The sequence below is a fragment of the Hetaerina americana genome, unplaced genomic scaffold (assembly GCF_022747635.1).
Source record: "Hetaerina americana unplaced genomic scaffold, ioHetAmer1.1.p SCAF_11, whole genome shotgun sequence".
In the NCBI taxonomy this organism is placed as follows: domain Eukaryota; kingdom Metazoa; phylum Arthropoda; class Insecta; order Odonata; family Calopterygidae; genus Hetaerina; species Hetaerina americana.
In genome coordinates, this window is record NW_027286181.1 from 17,123,196 (window position 1) to 17,141,064 (window position 17,869).

A 17,869-nucleotide genomic window follows, 5' to 3' on the forward strand; every position below is an offset into this window, starting at 1 on the left:
GATTTTCACAAGCTATAGGTACTAGTTAAACTTTTGGCTAAATTGAAAGCCTTGCATTGTTCATAATAACCTTTTCCACTGGCCACCAGCATGATTGCCGACAATGTGCAATATTTTAGTTCTTTTGGTTCATGTGAGCTATACAGGTCCAGCACATGTATATTCAGGCAGTCAATGTAGAAGATAACAAAAATAATTATTGGCAGTAGTCTTGGAAATGGAAAAATTGTAACTTTTTGTTTTCAGTGGAATCACAAAGTTACAATTTTTTCATTTCCACTATGAATCGATTCCATAAAGTTACACCGGAAACCATCAATAATACAGTAGTCTTCTAGTTAAAGCTGTGTCAGCAATTTTTTCAGACTTAAGTCCTTAAATATACACTGTCTTCATTAGGGGAAACCATTTTTCAGGTCCACGAAATTCACACCTTAATTCATGCCACTCAAAATACCGAATCATTTCCTTCCCCCTCCCCTCCCACTTACGCGAAATTTTCCTTTTTCGTTACTATTTCTTCGTTTTCCTTTCTATTTCATTGTCTTTATTTCTCATGGGTGCATCTCAAAGCCTCCAATCTATGCTTATTCTCATTCTTTAATGGCAAATGTTTTAGCCGCATAAAATTATTCTTAACATGTAGACTATTGAAATAAGAAGCTCATCATAATTATCATTGTAAATTTCTTCTACATTAGCCAACATAGTTGGCATTAATTTTGTTGATGTCAACCCGGGAAATGTTTTGATGATTACTTCATTGGAATAACTGAATCAAATGTGGGCACCAATACAAGGCATTTTGGTTCACAATCATTTACCTTAAGCAGGATTAGAATCTGGATCTCTCAATTTCCAGCCGTGCGCTTTAGCCAATAAGCTATTGAGGCATCATAATACCCTGAAAACTTCCAATGACTTTAAAGAAACTAAGTGTTCAGACATATTACTGTGCATAAAGTGTCTCAAAGTAATTGTCGTTAGGTGTGTTACCTCACAAGAGGGTGCCTTGGTAGTTTAAGTGGCTAAAGTACTTGGTAAGTTTATGAGAAATCCAGGTCCAAGATGAATGATCTCTATGCCTGGGTTATGATGTGGCGTAGAGTGCTGGTCGTGACTTAGGGTATGGTCATGGAATAGGGTCCTGGTCATGTCTTAGGGTATGGTCATGGCATAGGATCTGGCTATGGCATAGGAGCAACTGAGTGTGTGGAAATGTTGGATTTGTTTCCCCTTGAAATCAGTTTTTCGGGAAGGAGAGGGGAGAGATGGGCATATTATTTCTCATTACAAAGCATGTATTTGGGTCTGCCGAGTGCCTTCGAATCTCTATTAGCTTGAGGGTGTCCATTTTTAATTTTTTAGGGAGGATATTTAGTATTTCTGGGACAAAATCTCTATTATGTTTAAACTCGAAGAGGTGTTTAGCAAAGAGGGAATTGGGGTTTTGCTTTTTGTGACTCCAGGCATGTTCTTGGGCTTGTGTTTTGAAATTCCTCCCAGTTTAACTGATATAATATGTGTTGCAATTATCAAATTTAAGTTTGTAGACGTCCAATTTTAAAAGTGTATCCTGCTTGTCTTTGCCATTAGCTAAAAGCTTGAAGAGAGCAAGGGGAGGGTAAAAGGCTGCTTTGAGACTAGTTGGAAGGCTATTTGGGATTTAATAGGAGATATCTCCTAGGAATGGATCGAACACCACTTGAAGTCTTTAGAAGTTGAGGACTGAGAGGGGAAAATTTGATTTATGGTCATTGTTTTCTGCTTTTTTTAAAATTATTTTTCCAGCTAGATTTGAGTTGTATCCATTGCTGGTGGCTATATTCATAGTTTTTCTAAGTTTCTTATTGAGTATTGGGGAGGAAAGGGGGGAGTGGAGGGAGCCAGTGGATCATCGAGTGGAAGGCTGCATATTTGTGCGATCTAAAATGTGAAATTTTATCATTTATTGAGGTTCCATGTGTCAATATATCGTCAGCAATAATGGGGTTTCTGAAGTGGTGTATTTGTTATTGTTTACATAGGTATATAAAGTGTTTTCTAGTAATTATGTTAACATTCCAACTGATCTTTTATTCCATATAAGAACCGTTTTATTCAACCTGCTGATATATCATTGCTTTATTTTCTAGGGTGAATTATTCATAAAACAAAGTGACAAAAAACAGTGCGATATCACATACCAAGTGACCTACCAAATCCCTTGAAGAATCCTTTTCTTGTTCAGATGCATCACTTGTGGAATTAAGCAAGATTTTTTTTTGATCGTTTACCTTTGGTAAGGGTTCCTTTACAATAGAAAAATAATCTTTAGCCTGCCAGATAAAGCCTTATGCCACTTAAGAATGAAGCATTTTATTTTTGACTCAGGTTCAGTTCTCTTAGTTGGTATGAGTGAAAACCTGAATGGTTTAGGTGCCTGCCGACACATGCATTTGTTAATGCTTTGCTTTTCTGTGGCAAAGGGGTTCATTCAGCAGACTCAGTGTAGTCAATTAACATTTTAGACAACTAACCAGTTTTAGCCTGTTCATAATTGACAAAGTAATCAGTTTATTTAGTTGACATTTAAAAAATTATCATTGGCATGATGCAATGCAATACCAAATTTCAAATAAGTAACCTATGAAATATTTCTCTGAGAATCAGATTAATATTTCCAGATGAGAAAATTAAAATTTTGTGTGCTTTATTTCATTTAAAAAGGGATAGGTAGAAATGTTTTAAATCTATTTTTTGTCTTTATATTCATAAATTCAATGCATATTGGTATAATTAGGTAGAATAGGACAGCTAAAACCCAGATACACATCTAATGTGTATTGTCAATCAAGTTAAAAGAGATATGATATGAAGCATGTATGCTGTTATGTAAGAGATTTACTCCCTGCTCACTCTGCTGATAGTAATTTTATATATTCGTCTGATTTTCTGTCATTCTTAATATGATGGCTAACACAAAGTTATACAATGACTAATAAACGTCCCTGGTGTAAATTTTTTCAAAGGCTTCTATGCAATGATTTCATTTTTGGGTTCTCATTTGTGAGGTATGTGTATTAAAAACATCATATGTGGGTGAGTATCCAAATATAACACTAATCATCAGTTTCCCTGATATGTTAGTTAACTGCATTTTCCAGAAATACTTTTTTCTCCTTTATTGCAAGTAAATATGGTTGAATGGCAGAATAGTAGGGGCAAGCAGGCATACAACACTATTCTCCTTTTCTTTTCAAAAACCACTTTTTATTAGTAATTTTTTCAACTTTCATCATTCAATTTTTTCATCTTTCAAGGTATTTTATACCTTATGCAGGAAATTTTATAATAAAAGAGACTTTGCAGGCATGGTCACTCCTGTATTATTATTATATGGTAGTCTACCATTAAAGATAAATTTTTGGGAAAAGAAAAACTGTACATTCCTTAGCGTCATCCAACAAGATAAAACCTGACAGCTTACACTACAATAAACTTTTTCCAATTCCTCATATTATATATCCTTTCTTCATCTATATCCTATTATCAATTAAAATATTCTGCATCCATCTCTCGGGCCTTCTTTGGATTTCTTACAACAATACCCTCTCTTCCACCACCTCGTCTAGTATTTCGTCTCTTGTTTTCCTTTATCCACTTCCCTGTTTCCAACCTTCTCAACACCCACATTTTAAAAGTCTCCTATCACCTTGCTTCCATGACCACGTTTCTGTGCCATACAAAACTATGCGGCACGTCAAAAGTTTTAATGAGCCTTTCTTATCAATCTTACTCAACATCTCCATCATCAATTCTATACTACTGATGAATGTTTCTTTGCCCAATGCAATTCTTCTTTCTATAGTCCTACCTCTTTTACCCTTTGCTCCAGAACATTCCCAAGATAAGTAATCGGTGAACTCCTATTTCAATAGTTAACTTAGCCTGGAAAACCGCATAACCTTTGTTTTGTTTACTTTTCCTCTCATCTCTTGCTTGTCACACTGATTTTTCAATGTGCTCAGCAATGCTTGCAGTCCCATGGCTGACTGAATTCCCATCATCTATAAACCTAACTGAATGTATGAATTTCCAACCGATTTTTAATCCTACCTCCAGTCTCCCCAGGCATCTTTTACCATTTCCTTGACGTATACTTTGAAAAGAACAGGTAATTATGGACACCCGTCTCACTCCCTTGCCTTGCACTACCCATTCCAACTCTCCTGCTGCCACTCGCATTTGAGGAGTATGAGGCATTTACAGATTGCGGATAAGTCGCCTATTCTTCTGAACAACTCTTATTTTCAACATTGCATTTATTATTTATATCCAAATTTATTCTGTCGAAAGTGTTCTCGAAATCTACGGGGAAAAACAAATATATCCTGATTTTACTCTATATTCCTCTATTTTAGAGACCCATATTTGAGAGCGGCTCACCCAGATAGGAAGAAAAATTCGGCGAAAGTAATAATGCGACTTTCGGTGCCAATTACGATACTTCCGTTTCCTGTGAGATCCTACTTCCAGGATCTATAAAAACACAATTTCCTTGTTAGCGTGCCGGTTATTTACCAGGAGTGGGTACTCGTATATTGGGAAATAATCCCCCAAAAATGAAGTATACAGGTATTTCGGTGAAAACGACTGGAGGAAATTTTTATTCATCTATGTTCTCTTTGTCGGACCGCTTTTGGAGTGTGAATCCTTCGGAAGTACGATAAACCTTGGCATATCTTTAGATTTCTAGGAACTCGAACTGCCAAATTTAACAGATAATTCATCTTAAGGGATATATAAGCTATAGCCGGCGAAATTCGAATGTACATGTCACTGCATTACGAACTACATGTATATTAACCCGAGCAGCTTTTCTTGTGTAAATATCTAATATCCCTCTCTCAAATAACTTAATTTCTCAGTTAACAAGTTTGACAGACATTTTTTTTAGGATGTGAGGATTTGTGACTCTCAGGTTCCCACCATTGCATTCAGTGATGGAGTCAGGTGGTGTTAAGGGGACCGTGTCCCCCTTAAACACATATTCCTTATGTGTGGTTCCAGTGATGGGGTTAAAAACCCATTAATTAAAATGTCTAAGCATCCAAAATCCGAATAAATTGTATTTTCACGAGACTTCTAGATGCTTGTCTCTGCATTTACGGGTTCTCAATCCGCGTAGGTTGTCTTTTGAAGACGACAGTTTCGCTGGCCATCCTGCCTGCGTCTTCAGGTCGAAGGTATTTTTCGAAGCTTTCTTGTCCGCCTTACATAGGGCTGGTAGTCGTGTAACTTGTTCTGATTGGATAGTCCTTTTCCCACGAAGACTTAAAGATTTCAATTCTTACCGACTTCGCCCTTCTCTCCCCTCTTACTCAACAGTAAGGTCATCTCACCTACAAAGTTCGGCCCTAACAGTAATTATAAAACGTCTTTATTGGGACGAGATTGGGACTAGATCTCTTCCGCCTAACCCTTGGTTACCCCTAACACCGCGTCTGAGTCATTCTAAGTGAATTGCCGTCAATGCTCGATTACATCGAAACGATGTAGTTGAGGTTGATTCCTTGAAAGTGATACATCTTGATTAATTGATCGATAATATCGTAAGCTCACATTTACTGAAATTATTTTTGTCTATATAACAAGAGCTGGAATTTATAAAACAAAACCAATACTTGATGAAAATTTGAATTGAATACGGAATATTAGTGTAAATTTGATGAAATGAATAGTTTTCGGGATTTGACAGGGTAATGATAAAAACTAATAATGCTGTTGCTAATGTAAAGTCGCAGTCAGTAGGTACTGAAATAGCCCTGAAAATTTCAGCGCGAAAATTTTCTTTATCGTGAACGGCAATCGAATACGTACATTTATCCATTTTCTAAGATTTGCCATTTGTGGCTCTTCATAAACGTCGCGAGAGGCATATCATGTCGCTTATGCTATCCATTCAGCAAAACACCCAAATCTAATCATTTTTCAAAAGAAAATCGAAAAAATATGTAATGGGCATATTTATTTGAAGTAACTTCGTACCTATTTGGCACAGTAGATTTTTTATGTTTTTATCCCTAAAAAATAGTGATATTTATTTTTGCTCCTTCGCACCTAATAAAAAATAGTCTAATAGCACCTGGGCCCTCCTCCCTTCATCGATGCCTGTAGGATTTAAGTTTTATGACACCTGCGATTTAAGATTTTTTGCAACGCAGATATTTCAAGGGTTGAAATTCTTAAATACGTAATGATATATAATAATATCTACAATGCCATTGTAGATATTATTCGCTGAAAATATAAAATATAGTAAATATCCATTACAAATCCATGGTAAGAAAAGCTGGACGACAAATTTCTTCGTTTAAAAATGTGATGATTGAGTTAAGTTACGGTAATATCAATCAAATGAGTTCATATTCTAATATTGAGGGAATAATCCGAACCTGATGTAATACAGAAGGTATACATCTACATAATATTCCGCAAGGGCGTGTGGCGGGGGGCGGTATATATGAGGTGGTATAAAAATATACGAGTATATGTATCGGATACCAAGTCAGTCTGACGTAAGGAACGTGTCTTTTCCCTTCTCTTCATTTCCGATCGCAAAACAAGTTATTGTCATAAATCAGGTTGACATGAGAAAAGATAATTTGTTCGAGGAAAATCACGAAACTGTTTCAGTTTGTCCGATACCTTGTTTCCAAAAAGACAATAACATTTTGGAGCCTGAGCGATTCTAGGGGCGTTTTTCTTTTAACAGTATCGCAAAAAATGATGTCAATCTGGGGGATTTAAAGTGATAATTATTATTATTATCATCGGCAATCTACAGATAAAGCTAGATTTTTGATGGATTTAAGCCACCGGTACAGTGACAATTTCCTTGCCCCTCCTGACGAAACATAACCAAAAATACAGCACTATGATAAACCTCTTCGATTCCGCATACCTCCTTCCTCACTTCATTCCATCCAACATACGTATCCTATTCCTAACCCTTCCTTCCTTGTCTAACATTCTCCCCTTTATCAGTCTTCAACGTCCCATTTCCAATCAGAATACTCTGCATTCATCCTCCCTACCTCCTTTGTATTTCTCCTAACATCCCTTATTCTTCCCCACCGTACCTTGCAGGTCTTCTATATATCCCTTCCTCTTCTCTTGGATCTTTTCTGGTTCAACTAATATTTTTCCTCACTTAACTTTGTTTGTTTGCAACAACGATGTTCCCTTATTATTTCGTAACAGAATATCAACCTTCATGTATAGCACACCAACTTCATCCTTCCTCTACAAACTTTCCGTACCCTCGCAATGCCTGTTCGACCATGTTTCTTTCGCTCTCTTTGTCACGACGTTTGCACTACATATATTCTGTAGTTTATAGCTCTATGCTATTTATTAATTACCTAAAGAAGTGACAGACATGGCAGTTTTACACATTATGAAAAGGTGTGCAAAAATAGCCATGTCTGTCACTTCTTCGATTATACATTACTACCTCAAAGTTACCCCCGGAACTACTACCTTCACTACCTTATTGCTTATTAACATTATTTGTATTTGAAATATTTGGTCAAAGTAATATTTTCTTATATTTTAAAATGAGAAATTAAAATGTACTTCTTTTGAACTCACGATCCATATCTTCTCGAGTAATATGACTGGCAATGTGTTTACGTAATCGTTTTCGATACCCCTGGTTAAAACAACCACAGCAATCAATCTTAAGGTTTAGTGGATGAGAGCAAAGGTCACCTTGCAAGCCCGTTGGAAAATTTACTCAACAAAGCCCAGTTCCTTCCCTGTACCACTTAACTTGTGATATCCCAGGAAGATGCGGGCCTGAACTGGGTCCTTTGGTCAGAAACCGAACGTTCTGACCACTAGATGACAACGCCTCCATTTCCCGTGTTAAATTTAGCGGAGAGTATTTCTGTGCTTAAATTTCGCTGCCATCCCTTCACCAGTGGCTGTCTGTCTCACCTCTGGGCCGCGTCCCGTCTCCCGTGGTTGCAGGAGTGAGACGCGGTTCATGGCCCACTCGAGCCTCGCCACCCTCGTCAGCGTTTGACGTACACCCTCTGGAAAATCCGCCTCGTGCCTCTTCATGCTGGGCATCAGATCTGAGGATGGGAGAGAAGGGAATGTAATATGGAAGAGATGAGAGCTCGACCTCGCTCAGCCGAAGGTAGAATCGCCCAAATCAGGATCGGCAGAACTCCAAGACGTTCCCTGAACATCGTGAGTACATCTACATTACATACCGTCAGATCGCTTGAGAAGCATACATCACAGAAAACTGTGAATTGACAGTTTGATTTTATAAATTATGTGATATTAATTGAAAATTATCCGTAGTTTGGGTTCCTGATGCGAAATTATTGATGGTTTATCACAGTTTACATAATAATATTTACGGTGGATCAAGCTAAAAAGGTAAGGTACGATGCAATCAACGGGCGATAATTGCATTGTCAATTTTCTCTAATATTCTCGAGTAACACGTAGAACTCGTTACGATGTTGTCAACGAATAAAATAATACGATTACCGTAATTACTTAAAACAAAGCCTCGAGCTGTTTCTTCTATGCAGCATTTCAAGTTTGTCAGGGCAGATCAAATTTGTGTTGAACGTAGAACTCGTTACGATGTTGTCAACGAATAAAATAATACGATTATCGTAATTACTTAAAACAAAGCCTCGAGCTGTTTCTTCTATGCAGCATTTCAAGTTTGTCAGGGCAGTTCAAATTTGTGTTATAGTAGGCTCGGAAATATTCTTCCCTCGCTCTTAGAGCTAGAGCGACATAATGGAAGAGAAATACCTAGCAGTCTGTGAAACTTCTCGAAAGTACGTGTGAAACTTTGTTGACTTTTTCTTAGGGCGAAGATGCTATTTCATATTTTTTAAATTTTGTGTGGATATATCAGTGCACGGTAGACCAATTTACACCTATGCCAAGTTTCACAAAGATATGGCCACAAAAGGACGGGAATTCTCACAAAATATACAGATACATGTATCCTGTAAGAAAATTTGGACTGATTAAACTTCGTATTGATCAAAAATGAAAGATTTTCCTCTCATGTTTGCAAATTCGAAGTTATTTCAACCGGGTATCGGTTTTCCCACCAAGTGATGGTAAAGCTAGGGCACTCTTCGTGTCATTTTAGCGTTACCGACATATGTTTTGCGTAATACAAGTATATATAGACGTATTTTGGATCGCAGTAAATGGCACTTGTCATGCAAAGGTGTGCCAACCCGGCATAGTCCGTTGGCATGGGGCTAAGAGCCACTCACCGTTATGGTAGACCGATGCAACGACGGCCCCGAGGTCTCTGGGGTCCCCGGCGAGTCTTTCCGAGAGTGGCGGGCACTTGTTGAGAAATCCGAGGGCGAGGGTCCGGAAGTCTTGCCGCCGGCGGCAGTCTCGGCAGTCGCACGCGCCCAGAATGGCCCTCAGGAGATCCTCGACGGGCGTCTGGCACCACCGTGCCGGATCCCTTGGACAGTAAGGGGTCCTCTCTCCGGAAGTGAGGGCGGCGGCCTCCAGCCTCTCGGATCCGAGTAGGGCCCAGAGGAGGACCCGGAGGTGTTCCTGGAGAAGTGGTAGTTCGGCGTCGCGGGCACGTCCTGTCTCCTCGCTCTGGAGGCCAAAAGGTCAAACGCGAAAGACTTAGGAACATGCATCGTATTCCGTCGAAGGAAGTCGTGAGAGACAAATGGTTTTCTTAGGAATATGTCCAGAAACGGGTTACTCTCAAAACTATTTACTCGTAATAATTCTCTAAAATTGATCGCAAATCTAAATTAATACATTATAAACCACAAGCCCTATAAAATTTAGATGTGGGAATTGATGTGACATATTGTCTTAAAACTTCCGACATGTCAAAGTGTAAAAATCATTCGCCTTGATCGGGCGAATGATTGTTACGTATTGAAATTTCTACATTCCAATGCGCATATTTACAGATGACTCCGTTAAAAGTTACTGTCGCGGCATCTCCCGCAGTTCCTTGAGATTGGTTGTCATTAAGAGGCTCTGGATGAGAACACTAAGTTTTACGCAAGAAAAATGTTTTTTACGTGGTACCTGCATGTCTCTTGAAAATTTTCGACTCTTTTATTTAAATATTAATCGTGAATTAAGATGTGTACGAAAATCATAATTTTGTTTCCTATCAGGTGAGCCTATGTAAAATTAAATTTATGTATTTTAATAATTTAAAACATTGCCAAATCAAAACAGTGGTGTTACACAGCATAGTCTGTGGTTACGTACTTTTTTTACTTCTTTACAATAATATTTTGTACCTCTGTTACAGCCACGGCGTAGAATAAAAAAATAAAGAACTCCATAGGAAAATGATCATGTTTCATAAATATTCATCGAATGAGGTTTATTGTTTATGGTGATAATTTTTTGGCAGTTGATGAATACGTACGGTAAACTCCCCTGATATAACAAGTATCATCCCATCATTGCCCATTTTTTCAGAGTGATCTCCATCGTGTGTTACGTAATATATATGGTGTAAATGCACTATTTTTTTTATCAAAAAAAGAATGATGATGATCCATCTGTCGACTAAAATGCAATATAGCGACAACTATATACTTACTTGGTTCACTGGCGTAGGTCGATTTCTACTATCGTTGCCTAGAGAAGAATCCCAGATAAATTTTTTTTCTGAGATCATATACAGAGTGTGTTCCGAAAGGAATGCAATTACATTTTCCTCAGCGATCCTATTGGTCAGGATTGGGATTAAACTACTTGGATAAGATGGTGGAACGCTAAGGTTTGCCGAGAAACCCACTCTCAGTGCTCTCCAAGCTGTGGAAGCGGCATCACATTAGTTATTGTAAACCTCTGCGCCTTTCGACCGTGTCACGAAATACCAACCGAGTGGAAATTTTAAGTGAACTTTTGCAACGTATTGAAAATGAACCTGATTATTTGGACAACGCCATCAGTGGTGATGAAACCTGTGTTTTTGAATACGACCCAGAAACAAAACGCCAAACCTCTGAGTGGCACACCGACCAGTCCATCATGCCCAAAAAGGCAAGAATGAGCAAATCAAAAGTGAAAACAATGCTCATTGTCTTTTTAGACAGTAAAGGCAGTTAGCGCTACCTACTACGTGGATGTGCCGGAAAGACTCCGAAAAAAGGATCATCAGGACGAGAAAAGACATCTTCAATACCTGGCAACTCCATCACGACAACACGCTACGAGTCCGCGAGTTCCTGGCCATATACCAGGTGCCAATGCTGTCCCACCTCCTATAGTCGTAATATCGCCCCAGCAGACTTCTTTATACTTTGAAGAATTTTAAGTGTTTGCGCAAATCTGTTCAATAAATTATTTGAAAAAATTATTGCATTACTTTCGGAGCACACCCTGTATTTTATCGTCAATGCCCATAAAATTCCCTTTTCCGACCTTCATTGGGTTTGTGGTCCAGTGGCTTTTAATTTTCGCCTATGAAGGAACCACCACGATCACTCGTCTTGCGTTCTGTGGAAGTTCAGAACTTGTGATTTCTGGGCCACATGCTCCTTATCTGAATATTTGAGGGAGTACGATATTGGTGGAGAATAGCTGATTTTTGCATTTTCACTAACCTTTTTGGAGTAATCGGCGGGGTTTTTTTGTAAACATTGCTCCTCTGCCGATGAATGACGAGGAATTTGAAGCTGAAGGGAGTTGAAAGCCGGCCACTGAGGTGGCACATTCTTTTGCCAAGCAAGTTCTTCCTTTTGGAGTATAGCGAAACTCTTCTGATGGCACCCGTCATTTGCTCGACAGCTCGCGCCGAAGGCGTCGTGGTGATCTCCAAGCGACTGACGTCCGAAATTGATTACCCCCGGGCAACAATCGAGCTGATTTCGACACGCGCCTATTGTCTCTCCCAGACGACGATTTCCATGGTTGTGCGAGTGGAAAGCAACCTTGTCCATCTGACTGTAATTTGCAAGGTAGGTACTGCCGAAATGAACGGCGTTCGGATCCTTGCCATTCAAATCCATCCCACGCCGGACGAAACATCCAGCCGCTTGCGAATCCGAATCGTTTCTATCGATATTGGAAGCGAGAAACGGATTCCGAGGCTCGCAAGCCCGAGAACGGCGGCGGTCGTTCAAATCTCCTTCCTCGCAATATCCCGAGCTACTTGCAGCGCTGCCTTCCCCCGACAGTGCAAACGATTTTCTATCCCTTTTCGTGTTGACCACGGGGACGTACAACCTCTGTGGCTCGTAAGGGCTCCACTGCGTCCTGGAGCAAATGACGCAGGATCTTGGGCTCGTTGGACGGTCGGGGAGCGTCCCCCCGTGAGTTTCGGGTTCATCCCCGTCGGAGAAATAGTGACGTCCGATCGCCGACGATGAAAACTGATCGATCAGATCAACGCGGGGACGGGTTGCAGCGATCGGGATCAAAATACCTCTCCCCTTGCTGGAATTCGTCGCTAGGATTGTCCCAATGCCTTCGCTGGAATGGGATTCCTTCCCCGGGTGAACATTGATTTGTTGCAAACAGGGGTCACCAGAGAAACAGCAATGCGAGCAGTCGTCTAATTGGCTGATGGTTGGATGCGTACACACCCTCTGATGTTTTGCCACTTCCTCTATGTCCCTGTATAAATTTCCCGGGCAGCATCCTGCTCTGCAGTGGCCAGGATTTTGGTGCATCGTCCATATTCTGTTCTTAGTTGAATTATGTAGACGCACTGGTATTGGATAAAGCTGCGGATTCCACGTTTTCCTCTCCCTTTCACTAAGAAATACTCCCTGGAAGAGATTCTGTCGGAAACTGTTGTTGCCAGAATAGAGGTGATGGTCCCAACAGCCGTGAAATCGGTCCCCGACGCCTCCTAAATGGCATTCTTTCATTCGTGCAGTCGTTGACTCCCCTCTTATTGGATGAGATTGGACACCGACAGGACGATTTAGCTGGTAGAAGTTTCCCGATGAATGAATGCTAGGAGGCTCCATGAGTGCTTCGCTTGAAGTCCCTGAGGAAAAAACGAAGGCAAACATTCATTAATTACGGGCAAAGTGAAATAGTTCCGAAAATGCAGCGACTGGCAAATTTGACTAACAGCCAACTTATGCCAAACATGGTGAAATCTTTTCGGGGTTTCCACGGATTTAGGTCCTCCATCCTCGCCGACGTTTCGATGAACGACTCCCTCATCTTCTTCAGGGCAATGTCGCTTCCTGTTCGTACAAAACCGGAGTCGTGAGTTTCCAATGGAAATAGCGCGTCTTCTTTTCAGTTGAGAATGTGAACAAGTGAACTAATGGAGGAGGGAGGGAGTAGGTTTGGGGAAGTGACGTAGCCCTTAAGAAGATGACCGAGTCGCTCATCGAAACGTCGGAGGAGATGGAGGACCTAACCCGGTGGAAAACCCGAGAAGATTTCGCCAATACCATAGGTAGGGAAGGCAGCTGAAATTTCCCCTGCTAACATTTGAGACGACTCTCCATTCATAACAAATTTGAAAGGATTTGCAGCGACTGTTATCCAACGTGGTGACCACCCCCAGATTAATAAAACAATGTATTTCGGATAAATTAAAAATATTTTTTCCACTTAGAAGGCATGACTTGGTTGCTAACAAGAATGGAAAATTAAAATGAAATGAAAACTAACGAAGATACAGGGAATGTTATGGGAGGAGAGAGAGAGATTAGTTAGGAGAAATCCAAAGGACGAAAGAAAGTTGAACGGAATGGATCGAGGCAGAAAGCAAAATTAAGTGCGGAGTTGAAGAAGAGGTTAATTGCAGTGCAGGGTGTCAGGTTATGTCGATGTTTAGAACATAGAACATTGGTACAGTAGATCAGCGACGAGCAGAAGCCTTATAACATGGCGCTGGAGATGAATACTGAAGATGAAATGGATTGACAAAATGAGAAGCATATAGAAGGGCAGAAGAAAAAAGGGCTTCATAGAGAGAACTCTACGGCTAAGAATTACTAAAGCATATCTTTAGGCGCAATGGATTTCTTAAGAACATAATAGGATGGTAAATTGAATGGAAGTCCCCGCAAGGAAGATCAAAAGATAAGTACACTGGACAAATTAAGAAGGACGTAAAACAGAAAGTTATCAGAGGGTAAGGGTATTAACACTTAATAGAGGAGAAGGGAGGGTTATAATGAACCAATCTTAGGATTAAAATATTGGCGATGATGATAATATGTTTATATATATATAGTCATATATACAGAAACATATATAAGGAAAAGGGATAGGAACACGTATAAAGGACGAACACAATAGAGGTGGGGAAGGCGGAATCGAACGGATCACAAGAGTAAAAATATTTCCTCAACCGGGACTCGAACACCGGATCTTTCCACTTGCCGGGCGGATGCTCTTAACCACTTGAGCTATGGTTCAATTTATTTTTATTCGGTCTAGTATGTTACACTGCTAGTGTTTACATTGTACACATTGTCAGCTTACAGATTATGGTTACAGAATATTTTTTTCCTTATTATGGTTACACACTTACATAGACATAAATTCATATACATGGCATAAAACAATTGTGACCATGAACAATACTGTGGAAGGAAATAATAAAGGCAGGGTTCACAAAATATAGAAGGAATTATTTGGATTAGCGACGGAACATTAGATTTGGTTGGAATTATTGATAGCTTTGAAGCACAGTTATTCAGAAAAACAACTTTTTAACCACGGACGAAGTGTGTCCGGTACCGGGGGCAGCCACATCCGTTCCACCAATGCTTGCATGCCTTTAGCGGAATGTTTATTCGCGGTTCTCATCTGTGTGAATTCCACGATTAGGGTGGTCATTATGAAGGATTTGAAGCTCGGAAAGAGCCGAAAGTTCAAGGTGATCAGATTCATGTCGGTAATGGCACCACCACCGAACACGTCCCAGGTTTTATAGATCTTTTTTAGAGCTTCCCATTCTCTGATTTTATCGTTGCATCCAAGGATGAGATGTGCGACGTTGTCTATTCGACCGCATGACGGACAAAGGGGCGAATCGGCTAGCCGAAGATGGTGCCTCACTTCCCTCGTCATGACTGTGTTCGCGATTAGGTTAAACATTCCACTACGTGCCTCATCGTTCGCCCTGCTGGTCGCCCAGTTTTTCCAAGAAATCGTTCTTTTTAATGTATCTTGTTGCTGCTCGGTAAGCGCTCTGACATACAGGGTCTTCACCCGAATTGCTTCTCCATCTCGCAGGAGAGAAGCGACTTTTTTCGTTTCATCAAATGCCCTCCGGTGGCATACGTCGCGCGCGAGTTCCTGCCACGCGTCCTTGAGGAGTGCCTTGCGCCACGCGTCGTCACCGCCGAGGATGCGCAGGCTAAGCTTCGCGTAGACCACCTTCGCCTTTAGAGCTGTATCGGTTAAATTGAGACCACCCTGCTCAAACGGGCCATAGAGCTGGTTTCGGGACACTTTCTTTACGTATCCATTCCAGATCATTTGGTTGGACACTCTAATAAAGTATGCGTTGTATTTAGTGGGTAAGGGCCATAGATAGGCCACATACCATATCCTTGGGAAGACAATCTGATTGAGGAGGCGGACGCGGGTCACGATCGGGAGGGAAGGGAGTGAAAGCTTTCCAACACTCCATTTTACATGATGGTCAATAATTCCCCAGTTTCGCTCAATCGTGGGAGCCAACTCCCTCTCCCACCAGAACCCCAAGATTTTGAGCGAGGGCGCTTCTGACCAACCGATGGAGTTCGAGGGCCGGTCGCCCTTCAGCAGCAAAAACCCGGATTTCCGGTTATCGAGGAAGATACCACCCTGCTCATATGACTTTAATATGTCGTGGGCTAGGGCCATGTGGGACGGGTCGTCTACGAAGAGCGTTATGTCGTCAGCGTATGCGACGCCCAGGCAGACGGCGCCGTGACGACGTACCCCGATTCCACTGCTCTGTAGTCGTCTGAGTATGGGGTCTAAGGCAAGGGCGAACAGCAGCATTGACAGTGGGCAGCCCTGCCGAACGGAGTTACTGACGGGGATGGGCGGCGAGGTGGCATTGTTTATCCTAATTATAGAGTATATTCCGTTATACATCGTTGATACGGCACGAATGAAGTACTCGGGGAAGGCCATCTTCTTGAGCACGGTGAGAATCCATTCGATCCGGACCAGGTCAAATGCTTTCTCAAGATCGATAGCCACGAGTGATAAAAAACGATCACCATACAAGGGGGCGGAAAAAATGATGTCACGAATTAAAAGTGCTGCATCGAAAATGTTTCGCGTTTTCGACACGGCGTACTGGGATGGAGAGAGGACGATGTCGGCAGCAGCCGTCATTCTACATCGTAGGACGTGCGCCAATATTTTATAGTCTGCGTTTAAAAGGGCGATTGGCCTGAAGTCGTTGAACGACTTTGGCCGCGTCTTCTTTGGTATAAGCGTTATCACGGCGGTCCTCTGACTTGCAGTCAGAGAGCCGCTAGCTAAAATACAGTTAAAAAGGTGGGTTAAAATAGGTTTTAAAACATCCCAGTACGCTAAATAAAATTCAAAGGGTAGGCCGTCCAAGCCGGGTGCTTTGCCCTTCGGGAACATGGACGAGACGCAGTCCAGTTCGTCTGAACTTATGTCTCGACAAAGATCGTCTTTTTGATCTGTAGGAAGCGTAGGGAGAGGGGGGAGAGGGGGTGCGTCTCCCTCCTTCCATGGAGGATACCTGTTAAAGGTGTTTTGAAAGTGCCGGCCCGCTTCCTTAAGGAGGTCGGTGTCACCGGCGGCAGATTCTCTGACAGGGATTCTGTCTATATCGGAGCCAGAGTTGGATTTCATCCAGCGCCGAAGCTCAGATAGCGTTAGGGGGCCCCCTTTATCCGTGTCCAGTTCTTTTTGCCACTGTTGGGGAGCGTATTTTTGGAGCTCGTGGCCCAGGATAATTTTTTTTAGGGACGAAACTTGGGCGTGGAAACCCTCCGGCGCCACATCCTTACGCAGGAGCTCTTCCAGCGCTCGGCGGTAGAAGGAGATGGTGTAGTTCTTTTCCCTACGCCACTCCAAAGTTTGCCTTTTGATGTGGGTGACAATGTGGGGTTTGAAAACCTCGTCCCACCATAGAGCGAGGTTTGCACCGGGACGGAGTGCCGCGATCAGTGCACACACCCGGGTGCGGATAGAATCACGACGAGTCGCGTCCTCCAACACGCGGAGGTCCATGCGCCACACGGAGCCGCAGCGGTGGACGTGCGCGCCCGGGGTTGTGTCCGGGCACGTAACTCCAATGATCACTGCGCAGTGATCAGAGAAGGACACCGGGAGGGTGTCCACTGTCTGGACATCATTCTTTAGGGATGTCGAGACGAAGAGGTAGTCAATCCGCGTCCGAGAGTTAGGCCCTGATCGCGTGAAGGGGGCGGGACCGGCGCAATAAGAACGCACTGCGTCAATCGCTCTAATGGAGTCGAGCATCAGTGAGAGCGCCCGGCTTGGATAGTATGTCACGTTATCCCTGTTCGAGGCACTATCCTCTCGGCGGTAGATAGTGTTAAAATCTCCCCCCAATATGGCCCTCCCCGAGAAGGAATACAGGTACGGGAGGAGAAGTTCATTGAAATATGTTTCGCGCTCTGCCCTCGCGCGCTCACCGGAGGGAGCGTAAAGGTTTGTGATATGGATACCATTCACGATAACGGACGTTATTCGGCCCGAGGGGTGGCGGCGAACATGAGAGAACGGAATGCCATTTCGGACTAGGGTGGTGGTGCCAGAATGACTTTCGGCGAAATTGCCGATAGCCTGAAAGATGTTCGCATCCCAGACTATGTCCTCCTTTACCTCTTGAAGGAGGATTACATCAGCCCTAAGGTCG